The 21431-nt window shown below is 34.9% G+C and overlaps 1 pseudogene; it reads left to right on the top strand.

Moving 5' to 3' along the window:
* Nucleotides 1-1891: 1891 nt before the first annotated feature.
* Nucleotides 1892-2010, top strand: LOC118603111 (annotated as a pseudogene).
* Nucleotides 2011-21431: the final 19421 nt, after the last annotated feature.

Here is a 21431-nt window from a genome sequence, read left to right as displayed (position 1 = left end):
ATATCTTAAAACAAACTAAAATTTGATAGTAAGTGATAATTTGTGGTTATTAACCAACATATCCTTTTCTAACTGATAAGCCACCAGAATTCATATGATCCATTTTACAGATTAGTTTTTAATGAGTTCTTGGTACAGCTCTCAATTTATCTAGAACCATTTGACTTACTCCAAGTATCCTATATTTACCATATTCTATTTACACAGATACAAAAAAGCAAATATCTGTGCTTTGCAAATATATACTTAGAAGAATAGATAAAATGCCCACTATAATAACATCTGTCTACTAATCAAACCAATAAAATTAATTTTTTTATTTCATTCTTTTTTTGCATGAAAAGTTTTTAACCTTTCAAAACTTTTGTAATTAACCATAACTATTATCCTCCTTAATATTCAAATTATTATAAATTTCCCAGTAGAGTTCCTTTAAGCCAACTTCTTTGTTTTTATTACTGCCCTTTTCTTGGAAGTCCTAGATTTTTTTTTTTTTAGTGGAGAATTTAGAAAAAAAAAAATCTGGGGCTAGGAGTGAATATAAACATTGATGATGAGTAAAAGTTCTATGACTACTACTCATCCATGATTTGAGTCGGAGCTAAAAAGATGTTTTCTTTTAGAACCATTCATTTGCTTTTTTTATTTCCCCAATTTAACATAGTATGTTGATGTTCTCTTTACTTCAGTAAGGGTTATGATTTTTGTCACTACTAAATATTTCTATTACAGAAACAAAGAGTTTAAATTAATTTGCTTTTAAAAAGAAAACTTTACATAAGAACTGTAAATCACTACCAAGACCATTTGCCATATGTAAAAAAAAAAAAAAAAAAATCCTAGAAATAAAAGAATCCAACAGCACACCGTGCAACACACACATAAACACACATACTCAATCAAAAATACAATGTCAACAATAGTGGTTTGAGGAGCCTTGAGGGACTGCTTCCCAGTGAAACACCATAATTGCTTAAAATTATTTAAAAACAACATTTAAAATCTCTGGAAATTGTCACATTATCATGCAATGCATAAACATTTATTTAAGAAAAATCTACTAAATTTTGGTAAGACCAATTTGTGGCTACAACATGTTCACACTGCTCCCCACAGTTCTGTGTGATGAAAGTCCCGCTGTACGTGTATGTGACCAGGAAGATGAGGCTTCCTATCCTACAACACCCATCTAGAGCTACAGTACCTGCTTGGGAGGGGCAGGCCACAGGTATTTCTCATTGATCAAAGCTTTATGTTGCACAGACTAAATTCTAGGTAAGTGTGCCTGAGAGATAAGTCCAGCCCCATTGAAAGAGTAGAGGCGTGGCCAGCTGAGAGTAATGAGGTCCTGATTACAGCTTGCTTGTAAGGAGAGGATTCCATACAGGAGAGAAAATCTGAGAAGAGCAGAAGCTATTGCCTATACCCAGCACCCTGACAGTAAAGTAAAATATCTCTCTGAGATAAACAGGCCACAGTTCCTGCCTCAGCTCCAAACCAGTGTCTTAAAGATTTTTCCTGGAAATTTTCTCAAAGGAACAACATAATATGGAACAGACCATTGGGAAGATTGAGCTTTGAAAATAATAGAGTTTTTGGTATTAAACCAATTCAAGTAGATTGGTATCCCCATGAGAGCAATAAGATAAATCACGGTCCAGCCAGTTAACCAGAGAGAATCATAGAAAGAAAGAGCTAAGAAGAGACCTTTGAGGATAGAATTAACCTCAAAAATTGGCTTCAAAAACTATTCTGCACAAGATCCTAATTTTAATTGGATAAGAAGCAACTTATGCCTTTGTCATTGTCTAGCCAGGTCATTAAGAAAATAAACACGCAAACAACAGAAAGCTCGGGAAGTGAAGATTAGTATCTAAAGCTGTTAAATTAAGTCTATGGCCATGCTACCCTGAACAAGGCTGGTGCCATCTGATCTCAGAAGGTAAGCAGGATCAGGCCTGATTATTACTTGGATGGGAGACCATCTAGGAAGAACAGGTGCTGTAGGCATAAAAAAAATAAAAAATAAGGGGTTGTAAGCTGACACGTTCCTTGCAATCTGTGAGGTAAACCAAGGGTTACCTCGCCCAAAAAATAAAAAATAAAAATAAATAAAGTTGCTAAATTATCCAATATGTCCAGCTTTCAAAAAATAATTATGAGACATGCAAACAGAAAAGTGTAACCATACACTTTAAAAAAGGCAGGCAACATACACTGCCTTTAGTACAGAAAGGGGCTCAGACTGTTTACCTGACAAAATTTAAAAGCAGTAAACTCGAAGATAGATTAATACATTGTGTAATATAAAGAAAATAAATTACAGAACCTCAGAGAAATTTTAGTGCAGCAAGATATTTGCGATGACATTAGCAAAACTAGAGAAGAATGATGCAGAAAATGTTCAAAATATATTTTTAAAAATAGTAGACAACAATTTAAGTTTGATGAAATGTATTAATTTACACATTCAGGAAGCTCAAAGAACTCTAGGTAAATTAAATGCAAAGAGATATATGTCCCAACATATACTAATAAAAATACTAAAACAAAAATACAAAAATCTTAAAAGCAAGAAGAAAAAAAATGCCATGTGCAAGAGACACCAAATAAGATTAAAGTCTTATTTCTCATTAGAAACAATAGAGGCTAGGAAGTAGTTAATGATATATTCAACATGCTCACAACTAAGAATCTTATGTCCAGAAAAAACAATCCTTAAAATAAAGGCAAAATAAAATCATTCCCAGATAAACAAAACTTGAGAGAATTTATTAATAGCAGACCTATCTTATAAGAAATACTAAAGTTTTTCAGACTGAAAGCACAATTTTGCTAAGAAGGACAGACCCCAGAAAGTGATTTGAACCCATATAAAAACCTGTAATTTGATCGCAAATTTGCCTATGCCCACAAATTTGATAACTTAGTTGAATGGACCAATTCCATGTAAGACATAACCTGTCAAAACTCACACAGAAAGAAATAGATCATCTGAATGGCCTAGGTCTATGTAAAAATTTTAATCAATAATTAATAACTTTCCAAAACAGAAAGCGGAAGGCTCAGATGAATTAACAGTAGATTCTACAACACATTTAAGAAAGAAATTATACCAATTCTCTGCAATCTCTTTCAGAAGATAGAAGGAGAGTGAATACTTCCTAACTCATTCTATGAGACCAGATTTACCCTAGTAGCAAAATCAGACATGGACATTACAAAAATTAAAAATTATAGACCAATATTTCTCATAAACATAGATGCAAAAATCAATAAAAGATTAGCATATCAAAACCTACAATGTTTAAAACTGTTATACAGCATGACCAAGTGGCACTTATCCCAGATATACAAGGTTGGTTCAACATTCAAAATCAATTAATGTAATCTATTACATCAATAAGCTGAAAAAAATCACATGATTAATAAAAAGCATTTGACAAAATCCAACACCCATTCATGATGAAAACTCAGTAAACTGAAAATAGAAACTTCCTCAAATTGATAAAGAATATCTACAAAAAGTTTATAGCTATCATCATACCTAATGCTAAGAAATGCAAAGCTATCCTTCCCAGACTAGGTGTAAGAAAAGAATATCTCACTGCACCACTTTTAACTCTGTTCAACATCATACTGGCTGGTCTATAAAGCAAAAAGACAAGAAGGAAATAAAAGATATGCGTATTGGGAAGAAAATAAAATTGTCTTTGTTGACAAAGGACAAGATCATCTATATATAAAATCTGATAAATTTGACGAAAAAAAAACCTGCTAGAACTAATATGCAATGATAGCAGGTTTCAGGATTCAAGGTTAATGTACAAAAGTCAATCACTTTCCTATATATCAGCAATGAACAAGTAAAATTTGAAATTAAAAACACAATACCATTAATATTCACATCCCCCAAAATGAAATACATAGGTATAAATCTAATAAGATATCTACAGGATCTGTGAGAAAAACTAAAAGACTCTGAAGAACAAAATCAAGGAAGAACTAGGTCAATGAAGAGATGTTTTATGTTATAAATCGGAAGTCTCAATATTATCAAATTATCGGTTTTTTCCCTACTTGTTCTAGAGATTCAATATAATCCCAAACAAATTTTTGCGGAGATTGACAAATTGGTTCTAAAGTGTTTGGAGAGACAAAAGACCCTGAAAAGCCAACACAATATTAAAGGAGAAGAACAGATTTGGAATGTTGCATGTTTCATGGGTTTGGACAAGTTTATTATTATATCATTATACAGAGTATTTTTATTGCCTTAAATATTCTCTATGCTCTGCCTATTCCTTTCTCCCCACCCTACTTACCATTGATTTTTTATTGTCTTCATAATTTTGCCCTTTTCAGAACATTATATGGTTGGAATCATATAGTATGTAGCCTTTTCGGATTGGTTTGTTTCACTGAGTAATATGCATTAAAGTTTCCTTCATGTTTTTGTATGGCTTGATAGCACATTTCTTTCAGTGCTGAATAATATTTCATTGTCTGGATGTATTACAGTTTATTTATCCATTTAAGTCCTGAAAGCCATCATGATTATTTCCAAGTTTTGGCAATTACAAATAAAGCTGTTATAAATATCTATGCACACATTTTTCTATCAATAGAAGTTTCAGCTCTTTTAGGTAAATATCAAGGAGTGTGATTGATGGATCATATGGTAAGAATATATTTACTATTGAAATAAACCATCAAGCTATCTTTCAAAGTGGCGTAGCATTTTGCATTCCCACTAGTAATGAATGAGAGCTCCTGTTGCACCATATCCTCATCAGCATTTAGTATTTAGTATTTAGTTTTCAGTATTCTAGGTTTTGGACATTCTAATAGGTATGTGATAGTATCTCATCATTGTTTTAATTTGCATTCCCTGATGTCATATAATATAGAACATAATTTTATATGCTTATTTGCCATTTGTATATCTTCTTCAATGAGGTGTCTGTTAATATTTTTGACCCATATTTTAACTGAATTGTTTTCTTATTGTTGAATTTTAAGAGTTCTTTGTATATTTTGGATAACGGTTCTTCCTCAGTCAGGCCTTTTGCAAATGTTTTTTTCTAGTCTTGACACTGTCTTTCACAGAGCAGTTTTTAAAATTTTAATGAAGTCCAGATTATCATCGTTTCTTTCTTGGATCATTCATTTGGTGCTATATCCAAAAAGGCCTCACCATACCCAAGGTCATCTAGGTTTTTTCCTGTTATCTTCTAGGAGTTTCTAGTTTTGCATTTTACATGTAGGTTTGCCATTTATTTTGAATTAATTTTTGTGACAAGTGTAAGGTCTATGTCTGAATTTTTTTTTTTTTTTTTTGCAAATGGATGTCCAGTTTTTCCAGTACCATTTGTTGTAAGACTATCTCACTATATGGTATTGCCTTTTCTCCTTTGTCAAAGATCAATTGACTCTATTTATGTGAGTTTATTTCTAGGCTTTCTGTTCCATTCCATTGATCTATATGTCTATTCTTTTACCAACACCACACTATGATGATGACTGCAGCTTTAAAGTCTTAAAGTTAGAAAGTATCAGTCTTCTAACTCCATTCTTTTTCTTCAATCTTGTGCTGCTTATTCTGTTTGTTTTGTTTTGTTTTGTTTTGTTGTTTTTATTTTGTTTTGCTTTGTTTTTGCCTCTCTAAAACCTTTAAAATCAATTTTCATAAAATAATATTCATAAAATAATTTGCTTGGACTGAACACTCTAAGGTAAACTATGGATTTGGAGTGATTATTATATGCCTGATATGTCAGTGTAGATTCATCCCTGGTAAAGAAAGAAAGAAAAAGAAAAAGAGAGGGAAAGAGAGAGAGAGGGGAAGAAGAAGAAGAAGAAGAAGAAGAAGAAGAAGAAGAAGAAGAAGAAGAAGAAGAGGAGGAGGAGGAGGAGGAGGAGGAGGAGGAGGAGGAGGAGGAGGAGGAGGAGGAGGAGGAGGAGGAGGAGGAGGACGAGGAGGACGAGGAGGAGGAGGAGAAGGAGAAGGAAGGAAGGGAAAAAATACTGTTCTGGTGAGTAATAGTAAGTATGTGGGAAGCGGGAAGCTATGTGTAGGGGCAAGCTACATATGGAAAATTTCTGTACCCTTCTCTCAATATAGTTGTAAATCTAAACTTCTCTAAAAGATAGTCTTTAAAAAAGTACCAGAAAAGTTAATTATGTAATTGTAAAAAATATTATAAATAAATATTTCTTTCTTTTCTTTTTTAATTTATATTTTCAAATTTATTCTTCAATTATTGTTGACACTCAATATTATATTAGTTTTAGGTGTACAACATAGTGATTATATATTTATATACTTTACAAAATGATTACCCTATAAGTCTAGTACCCATGTGACGCCACACATAGTTATTCTAATATCTTATTTTTTCTTAATTTATAACTATAAGCATTAATATTTGAAAAAAATAAGGATCTCAAATTAATAACTTCCACATTAAGGTGCTGGGAAAAAGAAGAGCAAACAAAACCTATAAGAAGCAGATTAATTTAATTAACATGGAAGTTAATGAAACAGCTAAAGGAAAACAGTAATATAAATCAAGAAAACCAAATGTTTGTTCTTTTAAAAGATCAAAAAAATTGACAAACCTTTAACTAGACTAACTGACCAAAAAAATCAAAGAGAAAACTGAAATTAATAAAATCAAAATTGAAAGAGAGACATCACTAAAAACTCTACAGAAGTAAATTTAGTTTCCTTTTTACAAAAGAAAAAAAGATAAAAGAATAATATAAACAACTGTACACTAACAAATTATATAGCCTTGATGAAACAGACAAAGTCTTAGAAAGATACAAAGAACAAAACCTGACATGAAAAAGAGTTAGAAAATATAAATAGATCTATATCAGAATTCTTTAGAGAAGTCCAGGAATGAAGCCTAAGAAACAATCGTTGGATTTAGTGATTTAGTGCTCTCACCTATAACTACATGAGAATTATCCAAGAAAAGCAAAATTTCTTGGCATATGAAAATTAATTAGTATAATACACCATGTTAACAGAAAAAAAGATAAAGGATAATCTAAACAGAAAAATTATTTGACAAAATGAAATGCATCTTCACGATAAAAACACTCAACAAACTATGATTAGAAGCAAATTCTCTCAAGATAATAAAGAATATATCTATATCTATATAATCCACAGCTAACACTCTACTTCATAATAAAGACAAAATATTTTCCCTAAGTTCAGGAACAAATTAAATAAATAAATAGCATCTGGATTTTAAAGAAAGAAGTAAAGCCAGCCCTACTTTCAATGACATGATCTTTTATAGAAAAAGTCCTAATAAAACCACTAAAAACTATTAGAACTAATAAACAAGCACAAGAAGGTTGCAGGATATAAGATCAATATATAAAAAGCAATTGAATTTTTATACACTTGCAATGTACAATCCAAAAATAAAATTTAGAAAAGAATTTTGTTTACAACAAGACTAAAACACTTAAGAATGAATTTAACAAAATAATTGAATAACATAAGATTAGTTTTGAAAACAACAAAACACTGAAAGAAATTTTAAAAAAATTATATACATGAAAAAGCATCCCATGTTCACGGATGAAAATACTATATTGTAAGGATGGCAATACTTCCATAATTGATCTTCAAATTGAATATAATCTCTATCGAAATTCCAAATGGCTTCTTTACAGAAATTGAAAAGCCAATTCTAAAATTCATATAAAAATTCAAGAAACACACAATAGCCAAAATAATCTTCAAAACATAAATAAAATAAAAGTTAGAGTGCTCACCTTTCCAAATTCAAAACTTACTTCAAACTACAATAATCAAGATAGTGCGGTACTAGCATAAAGTTAAACATAACCTTATGAGATAGAATTGAAAACCCAGAAATAAAACCTCACATTTACGGTGGATTAATTTCCAACAAAGTGTCAAGACACTTAAATTGAGGTGGTGGTGTTGGGCAACTGAATAACTACATGGAAAACAACAAAGTTGGGTCCCTACATTATATAATACATTGAAAGTAACTAAAAATAGATCAAAGTACTATACCTAAGATAAAATTATAGAACTATTCAAATAAACATAGGAGTAAAACTTTGCGACCTTGGATTAAGCAATAGTTTCTTAGATATGACACTTAAAGCACAAGCAACAGATGGAAAAATAGATGCTAAACTTCATCATAATTGAAAGTAACCAAAAAAGTGAAGATAATGCATAGAATGAGAAAATATCTGTGAATCACATATCTAATAAGGGTCTAGCATCCATATAAATGAACAACTCTTATAATCCAATGAGAAAAAGACAACTCAGTTGAAAAAGGACAAAAGACTTGAATAGATAGTTCTATGAAGATGTACAAATAGCCAATAAGCCCATGAAAAGATGATCAACATCATTTGCCACCAGGAAAATGCAAATCCAAATCATCATGAAATATCACTACACCACTTCTTTTATAACCAAAAAGAGTTAATAAAAAGTACTGTCAGGGCATGGAAAAGTCAGAACTTTCATACATTGCTGGTGGAAATATGAAGTGGTACAGCTACTTTGGAAAATGGTCTATCAGTCCACAAAAGATTAAACACAGAATTGCCATAGGGCCCAGTAATTCCACTTATAGATATTTATCCAGACCTGAAAAACATATGTCCCCAAAAAACTTGTATATGAGTGTTCACAGAAGAATTATTCATAAAATCCAAAAAGTGAAAACAATCTAAGCAATTATATGATCAATAGGTAAATAAAATGTTGTAAAGAAATTAAGTATAATATTTAAAAATTAAAGAAATTAAAATAAATGAGATGTCATGTACTACAACATTGTTGAACCTTAAAAACTTCATGATAAATAAAAGAAGTCAGTCACAAAAGACCATAAATTGCATAATTCTATTTATATAAAAAGTCCAGAATGGCAAATCTATTGAGACAAGAAGTAATTTCCTAAAGGTGGGAAGTTTGGTAGAGAATGGAAAGTGACTATTAACAGTACTAGGTTTATTCTGGGATTGATAAAAATGTTCTAAAGTTAATTGTGCTGATGATTGCACAACTCTATAAATACTAAAAAAATCACAGTGGTGCGCATTTTAAATGTATGAATTATATGACATGAATTATATATCAATAAAGCTGTTTTCAAAAAACAATTAAGGAGTGTAATTTTTGTAAGGTTATAATTTTATAAAAACATAGAAGAGGGGTCCCCACCTTAGCCTGGATGTCCAGGGGTTTAGTGAAGACTTTCTCATGGCAACAAATCTTGAATTTTAAAGGCATCATTTGGCCAGTCACTGTGTGTGTGTGTGTGTGTGTGTGTGTGTGTGTGTGTGTGTGTGAGTGTGTGCGCGCGCGCATGCATGCGGGTGTGTGTTGAGTGCACATCCATGTAGGGTAAGAGAGAGATCATAAGGCGAAGTATTCCATAGAAAAACTGCATATATTTCAGATGTAACATGAAACCAGATGAAGCCTAAAAAGTAAGCAAAGGGCTTTTTTATGCCAAGTTAAGGTGTTCAAACTTAATTCTATACCAATTATAAGACTATTTATTGATGGAATTTTGGTAAAAGACATAACATGATGAGATTTGCATCTTACTTCTGATTTGTGGTAGATAGATCATTTGAGAAAAAAAGAAGTCGAATGGGGAGGATGAGAGTGATAGCAGTGCGACCACTTAAGATTTTGTTGCAATTACATAAGCAAGAAATAAGTATAACATCGACCAAAGATGATGAGGTGAAAAATAGTAGAGGAGGGAGCAGATTCAAGAAATATTGACAAGGTTAACAATGGGTGTTATGATAGGTCTGGTTGGCTTCTGTTATTGCTTATAAGAGGAGGGTGAGAAGAAAGAGGAATTAAAGATCAGGCCTAAATTTCCAGCAGAATAATCCAATGGTATTTGTACCAACATGTGAGCTAGAGAATATAGGAGGAAGCTGAGTTTAGAAAAAGCTGTAAAAATTTTGCTCTTGGAGATCAGATATGTGTTTTTTTTTTCACCTAATAGCTCCAACATACAGCACAACACAAATCAAATTGCTGGCCAAATTGCAATAATGCTAGAGTCCCAAATGGAGTGTCCAGAAGCTGAAGCTTCTCCTGAGCCAATTTTCCAAAAGCCAGGAAGGAAATAGCCAGTGTCTGGGTCAAAAGCAGAAAGTAGCAGCCAAGCATTCTACTGGCTTCTAAGCCTATCTGGCATTCTCTAAAATGAGGTGCTTGCCAAAGTTCATGGTGACAGAATTATAGTGGAGAGGATGCTATTGGAGTGGAAAAAGAGGAATGCTTTGCAGAATTTTGATTTAGAGCCTCAGCTGTAAATGCCAGTTGTTCCACTAACTTCATTTTGCTAATGCAAGAACAGCTTTTGCAGTAATAACATATTTCAGTGTAAATGTCTTTTTAATAATCCTTAATTTGAGTCCTAATTCCCTTGATAGCCACTTTGAGGAGACAACTGCATTCTAAAAGTAACACTGCATGAGCACATTTGAGAAAAGACTAACCATATGCACGCACGCGCACACACACAATGTTACATGTATTTTAACACATTATCATATTTCTTAAATGTCATCAAAGAAAGACCCTGAACCCTTTCATAAGCAATCACTCAAAATTTTATAGGCATCAGCAATTAACAGCCCTTAACTTATCATCAGTCAGAGGCTGAGCAGGATGGAGATGAAAGACAAAGATGCTGTGATAAAAAGAGCAATAATAGGGAAAGACAAAAGAGATGAATGGAGAAAAAAGCGCAACTCATAATGTAACCACAAAAGCCAGGACAAGCTTGCAGCAATGGGACAGATGAATACATTTTATCATGGGATCTGATATACTGTAGCAACACTTTTTCTGAATCCAGTGGGGAGAGCCAACAAGCTAAGTCAGGATCAATGAGTTGACATAGATGGATCCAGAGTAACAAAGCTGCCAAGAAAACATAAATGCCAACAAAGAAATATGTGTGTGTCCTCACCTTTCCCCCCTGAGCCCTTTGTAGAACAAATTTATTTTGTGTTGTAGAAAATTGCTCACAGCAGCACCCCCACACTCCTTCTCCATTCCCAATTGTCTTCCATTCTTCCCACCTGCAGTGATTCTTAACTCTTGTTCTGAGAGCAGCTTCATGAGATCAGCCTTGAAATTTGGGCCAGAAGCTTGGAGAGGCTTAGCCACTATGAAAGAAACATCAGAAATGTCATGTTTATACAACACACTTTTTCTAGCCTGTCATGTGGGAAGAATTAATTAATGAAGGGTGAACAGAATATCAGTATTTATTATTCCTCCATCTCTTACCTTCAAGATCAGGTCAACTCTCCTTGCTATGGAGGCCTGTTGTTTGCTTATTATTCTGCATTCCTCCTTTATTGCATTTATCAAAGTGTTCTTAAATAATTAATTTTGTAATCTGTTTTCATGACTGTAAGCTCCATGAGAATAGGAGCCATGTTTGTTCTCTGATCTCTTCCTTGAATCTCATGAACACTCAGCAAATATGTGTTTAGGAGAAGGAAAATTGAGATGGCAGAAGGGGTGGGTGGGGAGAGAAAGTAAAGGGAAACAGGAAAGTAAAGAAAAAATGTCATAGCTGGCAATTCAGCTAAACATTTCTCAGACATTTTGGTTCTAAACAAGCATTTGGCCATGTGACCCCATTAGAGCTGTATTCATACATAAGAGAAATTACCATTTATGTTCTAGGTCCCACTTGCCCCAGTATATGCCTACTATGGCCTGCCATATTTGCTGTATTACAGTGGACAGCAAAGGGAAGATTAAGTCCACATTCTATGGGATTTCAGTCTCAAGGCCCAATAATGTAAGCATTTGAACAGACAGAAAAGAAAATTACAGAAGAGTTATCTGAAAGAAAAAAAAAAGTAAGTTTAATTTTATTCAACCACAGTTCTCTGCCCCTTGGATAATTCTGTTCATTTATGCATCGGTCCAAAAGTAGCCCCATTTACAAGAAGAGGTCTCAAACATCATGAAACATCATCTACAAATAGAAAAATCATAAAAATAATTGTTTCTTGTTTTCAGCAACATCACAAGTGCAAAACACACATGCACACACACACACACAAACACACAAAACCCCATGGTGGCCTCCTAAAGGCAACCTCTGTTTCTTTCAAATTTTCCAAGTGAGATAAGTTTCACAGCACTGTGCAATAGGCCTTCTGCAGTAATGTTTCCTGTACTATCTCCAATACGATAGCCATGCACTACATCTGGATACTGAGTACTTAAAAATGTGGCTGATATAACTAAAACATTAAACTTCTAGTTTTTTTTTAATCATTTACATTTAAATTTTAGAAGTCATGTGTGGTTAGTGGTTACTGTGAGGACAGCTCATAATAATACCAAAACAATTTGGCTAATGAGAAAGGCTGACTTTGGCTTCATGTCTTTTGACTTTCTAACAACAGTCTGAGTAGGCACTTCTAACAATATCTGACTATACATTAATTGATAAGCCAGTTACTATAGACATATTAAACTATATAAATAAATATTAATCCTGCCTTTCCACAACCTGGATTGAATTATCCATCTCTGGAGTCACTTCTTTGGTTTACACAATAAAGAAGGGAGGCATTTTCTCTGAATGCATAGTAGAATATGGAGTTCTGCATTTTAGAATGCACATGTCTTATGTGAAAGAAAACATAGAACTATACTCCCTGATGGGATGAGGTGGTACCAAAGGCAGAAGACAGTCTTGGGAAGAAAAGACAAGTAGAAACTCAGGAGGTTCAAACTGAGAGAAGGAGGATTGTTAATTCACATTCTGAATCTTGTAAAACCAAGAGTTGGGAGTGTAGTGGGTGGTCATTCTCACAAGGGCTCAGTAAAGCGGTTACCAAACTATATACTAGTAAAAGTCAGTCTGAAAGCCACCACTAGCATTGTAGGCTATCGAATCTTGTCCTGGATCATGAAACATGTAGAAATAAATTTCTACCAGATAACTGTTCCCAAGGGTGCAAATAAACTTTAAGTATAATCAGAAGATTTTAGTTATTGATGTTTCCTCTCTTTCTCCCTCTCTCTGCCCTCCATCATCTCTTACTTACTTAATAGATTATTATTTATTGATGACCTACCACATTTCAGGCTGTGTATGGAACATGAGATATACACCACTACGCTAGTCCTAGACTTTAACCTTAAAAAAGCTATGTTACATTGGGGAAACAGACAAGCAAATAATATTAAGTTGCCTTATAAAACTCATTTAAAAACTAATTTCAAAAATCTAGAGCTTTCACTAAATGAAAGCTAGAATAAACACATGTTATTGGTACACAATTCTGGACCTAGATACAACGACCACCAAGCTCACTATCCTTAACACACAAACACACACACACACACACACACACACACACACACACACACACACACACAGCTTTTTCAAACTCCAATGAAAAAATGTTTATAAAAATGATAGTGCACTTATTTTTCCTTCTTTTGTTTTATATTTATATAAATTACTCACATAATGATTTTTTGCCTGTCTTTACTTTTCCAGATTTCCCAAGGTAACACTATTCAAAATTTCTAGAACTTTTTTTTAATTTCGTTTTGGTTTTGCCTTAGATTTGCATTACGAAGGATACTGTGTATTGGTCAATGGGATGAGATGGGAACCCGGCAGAGATCCTGATGCTGCCAACCAGGTTGGCAGGCTCTGCAACCACACACATTTGACAAAAGCTCTAGTTTGGACACTGATATTGGACCATTGACCCTAATTTGGAGGAGGGTAATGTGGTCCTGACACACTTCTCTTCCAGAGGGATCCCTTGATTTTATAATTGAGTTGAGTTTAAAATGTGAAACAGATTGGCTTTGCTGGCAAACTCAGAGCACAGGTGTGTCTATCTCTTCATAAAATAATGGTGCCCTTTGTATACAAAGCCCCAGGACCCCAGATGGATCCCCTATTTCTCTTCACATAGCTTCATCACCTAAATCATAGATGGAAACCACTTAACTCATTCTTTACTCCTCATGCTCTTCTCTTAAGCTCACTTAGTGACCCATGGTTATTGCTAGGTTGTTTTTCAAGGACACATTTTTTTTTTTTACAATACCTCTTGGTTTACCAATGAGACATAAAAGTTTTTCATCTTCTTTCTTTTTTCTTAATGTGATGACTGATTTGAATGAATAGCTCCTTTCATTCTAGTGAAAGCTCTACTAGCTTACTAGAGTTTCAGTTTAATGAAAGCTCTGTCTTTGGTTTGACTTATCTTGGTTCTGACTACCAAATATACTCCCTCCAATATACCATTTCAGTTCTCACCAAAAGCATTTTATTTTCCCAAATTTTTCTATATCAAATTAAACAGAGTACAAACTTGCCTTCTATTTATGACTCAGAGCACTCATAACCCAATCCTTGCTATTTACATCCACTCATAAAGAATATGACAAGAAGCTCTTGTTTCAAAGAACACACTACAAATAAAGTCAGATGTATAAATCATTTTAATACATGATGATGCATATAGTAATTTAAGTATGACAAGAAAGCTGGGATGTAGACCTGAGGAAGGAAAGCAATTCAGTTTGGAGGGCCAAAAAATCTTCAGAGAGGAGAACTCTTCTTTGAAGAATTTTATAGGAACCAATCATATACAAAAGAAGAAGGAGATTACTTGAGGTATAAAGAATATGAAATCACGTGTTCACAACTATAAGTAGCTATAGAAAATTAAATATTTATTGAGTACCTATTATATGGTAGGCATTTACTATGAGTTTGTGTGCATTGTTTCATTTATTTCCATTGAAACCAAACATAATGTTGTTGTTGTTGTTGTTGTTGTTTTCATTTTATTTTACAAGTGAAGGAATCAAAGCTTGGAGGGTGTCAATAATTTGCCTAAAGTCATGCAGTCAGGAGTAGGGCAACAATTTGAAACCATGCCCAAAAGTCTATCTAATCTTTCCACTATATTTTGCAGGATTTTCCCAGCTGATCATGTTCTTTGGAAAAATGAATTGGCCAAATTGGTAGACAATCAACATCCTTTGCTCTCTTCCCCAGTCACCACACCACACATTTCTATTCTTGTCATCAGATAGTAGAATGAGTACAATTTATTTTCTGTAGTAACTACTCCAAATCTCCACAGGTAAACTCTGGGAGCCTAGGATGCCCTGACCCCTTTCTGGTGGGATGTCATCTCCTACAAAATCTCTGTTTCCCTTGACCATTTTCCTTAACTTTTAAGAAAACTGCTTGCAAAGTTAGGCTGGGAATAAAGTTAAACTCTGCCTTATTTTCTTCAGGCTCTAGGCTCTGGAAGTCAGTCCAAAGTCAAGAAAGCTACCAGTGCTTTTCCTGGTCATTAGGTTTATCAACTCTCTGCATATAGTATATGCTCCATTAAAGAAGCTGTGTAATATCTGTCAGAGAAACAAAACAACAGTCACGATGATAGTAGAGGCAGCTATGAAGTAATAGAACCAATTCCATAGGGGAAAAAACCTTAAAAGTTAACTCATTTTCTTATTTGGTTGTCTCTACTCATTATTCACACCAAAGAACACTCAGCAAAGGACACACGAGACGGTCCTTTACTAAAGAGCATGGATTCTAATTTTATACAGGATGCCAATTTTCTGATGTCCATGGAGTTGCTCTTGGAACTCGTTCTTCTTGGGAATTAGATTGATGTCTCTTGGCCATGGCTGGTTAGCTCTGATGATTGGGGCACTATGATAATAAGGCCAGGATCATGGGATTAATGCCAGTGATGTCCAGTCAACCATGCCTTGTTCCTTTCCATTCATTCAAGAGTCATTTATTGAATGTTTACTAGGTGCCAGAATATGTGCAAAGCAATAAACAAAATAAAAAGAGGCCTGTTCTTACTCTGAAGGAATTCACAGTTTAATGGAAAGACAACAGTGACGGTAAAGTAACACAGACGGAATAAGTTATCAGTGGACAAATGATCAAAGCTCTCTGATGGCAGCACAGAGAAGCAATCCCAGAGCCTTTGTAATTGTCAAAAAATAGTAGTATCCTTGGAGGATGAATTAACCATATTGTGAAGAAACGATGGACCTCACCAGCCTTCCAGGTCATGCACGCCTGCACAGAGATGTTTGCTGCTAAGTATGACATAGCCTGCCAATGAGACATGTATGAACAACATCCTGGAAGAGCTCTGTTTAATTTTAATCTCACAACCTCTTGTGATTAGAGCCATGAAACAACCCAGGAATTCCAACTAAAATCAGCACCATGTGAGTAAGCCAGCATCTGGAGTGAAAAGTCCCTAGGTAGATGGCTCCCTAGGCCAGCAGCTCTCCCTTCCAAAGACCTACTAGGATTAGTGGGGTTAGCAAAGGTTAGGGCAGGTTTTCAACCTGATCCCCAGAGACACCACAGCCATAGAAAACTGTGTACTGCCACCCATAACCACAGAGGAAGACAGCCAGTATCTATCTGACCAATGTCCATAAGGTGAGAAAGTATGACTAGATCAATGCAAATAGGCAGCCAGTATCTATCTGACCAATGTCCATAAGGTGAGAAAGTATGACTAGATCAATGCAAATAGGCAACTCAGAAAAAAAAAATGTATCATATAAGTATTAGACATGCAACACAATGCAGTAATATGTATTACTCTTACCACAGTGCTCTGGCCAAATTACCCCAATAAATTTCTGATATTTGAAATAAAGGTGTTCTTCACATTTATCAAAAAAGTGCACTTAGTCATGTAGCATAAAAATGACTTCCACAGCCTGAGTGCTGTAATCATTACCTGAAACAATATAGTCAGCACTTTATAAAATATGCAAACTCCTCATCCTTTCTTTGGTTCTTAGAGCAATATCATTAATTATAAGAAATTCTTCTGATATTTGTGTGACAATGATAATTTCTTAGGTATTCCTCTACAATTTGGCATCAAGATCTGTTATTGTTCAAAAGCAAGGACAAAAATATTGCTAGTGAATAGGGTGGCCCAAGAGTAAGGAATCAATACCCCTGTCCTTAGCAGTTAGACAGTATTCTCTAGAATGGGAGGATGAGAGGATCTTGGGATCTGAGTCCAAATATCTTTAAATCTGCCATTATCTCTACCACTTACCAACTGTGTAACCTAGTACAAGTTCACTGAAGTTCTCCTTGCCTCAGTTCTTAATCTGTAAAATAGAAATGATAATTGTACCACCACAGGTTGCTTGTGAGGTTTAAATAGCAGATTGGATGTAAAGTATTTCAGATGACACACAGTAGAAGTCATAATATGCCGGAGACCTCCTCTCACTTTGTTTGCACCTAAAAAAGGTGTACCACCTCCCTAGATACGTAAAGATTTGAAGTCCTGAGTGACAGATCTACTAGAAATTTACGGTGATCATTTGAGCTGTCATTTTATTCTGATATTTGGAAGATCTCTTTCGAACAGCCCCAGCAAGTGATGGGGATAGCATTAGGGAATTACATTACTTTGTTCCTGCTAACCCTCGGTCCTCCAAAACATAGGAGTGTCACACTAAGAGACACACAGTACATGAAACAGGCATGAAGATTAAACAGAGCCTGAGTATAGCCAGAGCTGTCTTTATAACCTTTGCAGATGAACTGTTGCCATTTAGCAAGCCTGAGTGCTATAATCATTACCTGAAGCAAATAATATAGTCAGCACTTTATAAAAAATGCAAACTCCTCATCCTTCCTTTTGTTCTCAGAGCAATATCATTAATTATAATAAAGTCTTCTGATATTTGTGTGACTGTTGTAATTTCTTAGATATTTCTCTATAGTTTGATATCAATCATTGTCCACTTAGCATAAATTAAGGCCAATACTCTGTGGCTGAATTTCACCACTTATTATACCTCATTCAGAGAAGCTAATTCCCTCCTTAAATATGTATTAAATTGTTTTTGAAGAGGTATTTTATAGCAGTGGATGTTTTAGGGGCTTCAGTTCTAGTGGGACTCCTGCAGGGGATTTTAGCCAACCTGTCTCTCAGCCTTATAGATAAATTACCTGGACAGCCTGGAACTTCTGGATTTAGTGTCTTTAAATATTTTTGTACAATGTTTAATTAACCCATCCCACCCCCCTTTGTCTTATTGCCTTCTTCTTATTCACAACTCATTTAATGAACCTGACAAAGGTGATTCTCATTACTTGGAAATTTGCAAAAGTACTGGAGCAGTGATTGTTTTTCTTCAGTGGACTTGGATTCTCAGAATAGAAATACGCCAGGCAGGAGCATTGGAGTAGTAATCTCCCCACATAGCAAAGTCACATAACATTAGGACACCAGGAAGAATTTCCTGATGAAATTCATTTAATCCTTCCTTTTCTTCCTCTTCTCCCACAGATTTAAACATTTCAAGTTGTCCTTGGAAAAATACCTAACAACTCTCCAGGGTAACAAGGCTATGTAAAGGAAACTCTTCACTTATCAAGTCTGCACTTAAAGTTGTATCATACGATTTCTATGATACAATAATTCATCAGTAAGCATTATGACATTCAAGAACTAAATATGGCACTGCTAACACTTAGCAAGTGTGGGTATGACCCACTGAGGAGCGTGCAGACTGTTGAGCAAAGAGACTTGCGCTCCTGCAATGGAATATAAAAATGACAATTCTCACAACTCGGTTGCCTGGGATTAAAAATAGTTTTTCCGTATGATCAGAGGTGGAAGAAATCATGGATCTGGGGAAATAAGTGAGGGTTCATAAAGAAGATAAAATTTGAACTGTAGCCTGAAGATTTCCTGTTGAGGTAGGGCATTTGGTTGGGGTGTATATGATAATCATACCAACTGGAGAACTGGTAAGTAGTTGAGAAGAGTGAAATGCTTCATGGACCAGTGAGAAGGTCATCTTGTGCTGGAATAAAGGTCTAAATAAAGAGTATCCCTTTGGATGTGTTGGCTGAAACCAAACTAATAACACTCATGCTCTTTAAAACCTAGAACCTTAAGCACAACACAAATATTACAATTTGAAGGAAAAGGGGTGGAAACTTCCCCTTATTAAATAAAGAAAATATTTTAACAACCGCTATATAGAAATATCTCACAACTAGAAAGCACAAAGAACACCGATATTTAAGAAGAGAAAACAAAAAGACCATTAGACTTTTAAGACCCTGGAACTTACCCTTTTCATTTTATTAGTGAGGCTGAGCTTTATGCCCTTCAGTGACATATTAAGGTCACGTCATCTGTTAGTGGCTGAGAACTATTTACTAACTTTCAGTCAAGGTCTCTATATTTTTTCTCTCCTCACCTCCCTCAAATCACTCCAACTTGCTCTTCTCTAAGAAGGAAAGCCTTCCTAAAGATCATTTAGCAAGGCTACCTCTTCACCTAAAGTCCTCTTCTACCTCAGATTAAGATCTTACCGTATTCTAAGGTCTAGCTCTAACATTACCCATTTGAAAAGGCTTTGCTGGTTCTGGGAACCTGCCACCTCTAGCTCTGATGGCTCTGGTTCTAGCCAAGTCTTATTCCTAGTCACTCGAGAACTTGTCTTATCATTGAGATTATAAATCTCTCTAGAATGAGAACACTGTGTTGGTCATCTTGGTATTGCCTTTGGCTTAGCATGTTTTTACATAATAGGCTCCTTAAATACTTAATATATTTTTTGAAATATTGTAGTGAATGAATTTATATCAACCAACAGCTATTAAATACAAGGAGCCTGAGCCACAAGTAAAATGGCAAAATGTACAACACAGCTAAGCACAAAATGCATTTCAGAGAATTTCCTAGAATAGCTAGCCCAAAATAGTATAATAGTGATAGTAATGATAACAATAATAATATTAATAATAATAACCATTGCCTGCAATGTGCTAGACATGCATAATTTAGAACATTATAAATTTATGGGCACTCTGCCTAAAAAGAAGCTACCAGTTGAGACAAGGTATTCTCCCCTCTGATCTCACTCTGTGAAATGCTGGCAGGTCTGATGGATTTGCTAAGCTAAGCTGGCTTTGGTGGGAACTGAAACAATTTGTCAAATTCTAAGGGGTTGTGAGCATGAATGTATATGGAAGAGAAAGTTTAATGTTGCCTGGAATGTGAATCCAGAACTTTTCACCAAGGCCACACAAACCAGAAAAGAAATAGCCCAAGGACACGGAAGTGGACAACACAAACTCCTATGCAGTTGGCTCTGGTTAAAGGTTGACAGCAGGGAAAATTGACATCCTTGATTTATAGGCAGTGAGAGTGCCACATTTCCTGAAAAGTGGGCCCCAGCCTCAAATTAAAGCAGCTATTTATAGGTATGAAAGGGGAATTGAATCCCCAAACCACCATTCTAGCCCTTGGCCTCTCTACTGGAGCTTCAAGGCTTTGGGGAAAATATATGCTGACTCAACAAGTATAGGTAATCAGAGAATTTCATGTAGTAGCAACCTGAGATGCTTACTGGTATATGTGGTTCCAGGGGTCTCTGTCTTGAGGGAGACTGCCATCTGAAACAGGGGCTGAGATCATGAACAAAAGAATAAAATCTGAACAAATGTGAAAATACACTTAGAGGAAAGGGAAATTAGAATTGATCCATGTGATCTTGAGAAGGGTTTGAGGGTAGAAATGTACTGAGCACTAGGAAACGTGGTCTATTCCTAGAATGGTCCCTAACTCTCTACTACTCAGCATCATGCCATTAATCTATCAAAATCTCTGCCTAATCCTCCTTAGGTTATTACCATGGCTAGAAATATCAGGATGGTTTATTCACATGCCTCTGTCAAACCCTGTCAGCAAAAATAAGAATGATAGATAATATTTATCAGTTTTTTACTCTTCTATGTACATTGTTCTAAACTTTTAATATATATTAATTTATTTAACCCACAAAAAAATGTCAAGAGGTAGAAAATGCTACTAGCCCAGTTTTACTGATGGAAAAACTGAGACATGGAGAGGTTAGATAACCTTACTGAGACCACATACTTGGTAGATGAGGGAACTGGATCCTTACCTATCTATTCCAGAGTCGACACTCTTAAACTGTACAGCATACAGAGCCAGGACTTCCAGTGGCTTCCATAGTCCCTGAGGAAGATATGTTCATGACAGGCTCTCTTGGGCACCTACAGACTGGTCAGCTTATTCACAGAAGTCTAATTTAAAACAATAATCAACTCTTCAATCTTTAAAAAAACAGACAAGACTTTTTTTCTCCCTGACTGTGTGGTGTGTGATCTGCCTGCCATTTGGGAAGGCAGGGTGGCCCACTGCTTCTGTCCTTTTGCATAGTCTCCAACTGACTTTGCAAGGTGCTGGGATGGGTAGTAGTGAGAAGAGAGGTACTGTAAACATGTAAGCATAGAAAGTTGTTATCTCACTGA

This window comes from Rousettus aegyptiacus, unplaced genomic scaffold, assembly GCF_014176215.1.
Source record: "Rousettus aegyptiacus isolate mRouAeg1 unplaced genomic scaffold, mRouAeg1.p scaffold_m13_p_5, whole genome shotgun sequence".
In the NCBI taxonomy this organism is placed as follows: domain Eukaryota; kingdom Metazoa; phylum Chordata; class Mammalia; order Chiroptera; family Pteropodidae; genus Rousettus; species Rousettus aegyptiacus.
The sequence above is the reverse complement of the archived record's forward strand: the minus strand, read 5'-3'. Positions and strand labels throughout refer to the sequence as shown.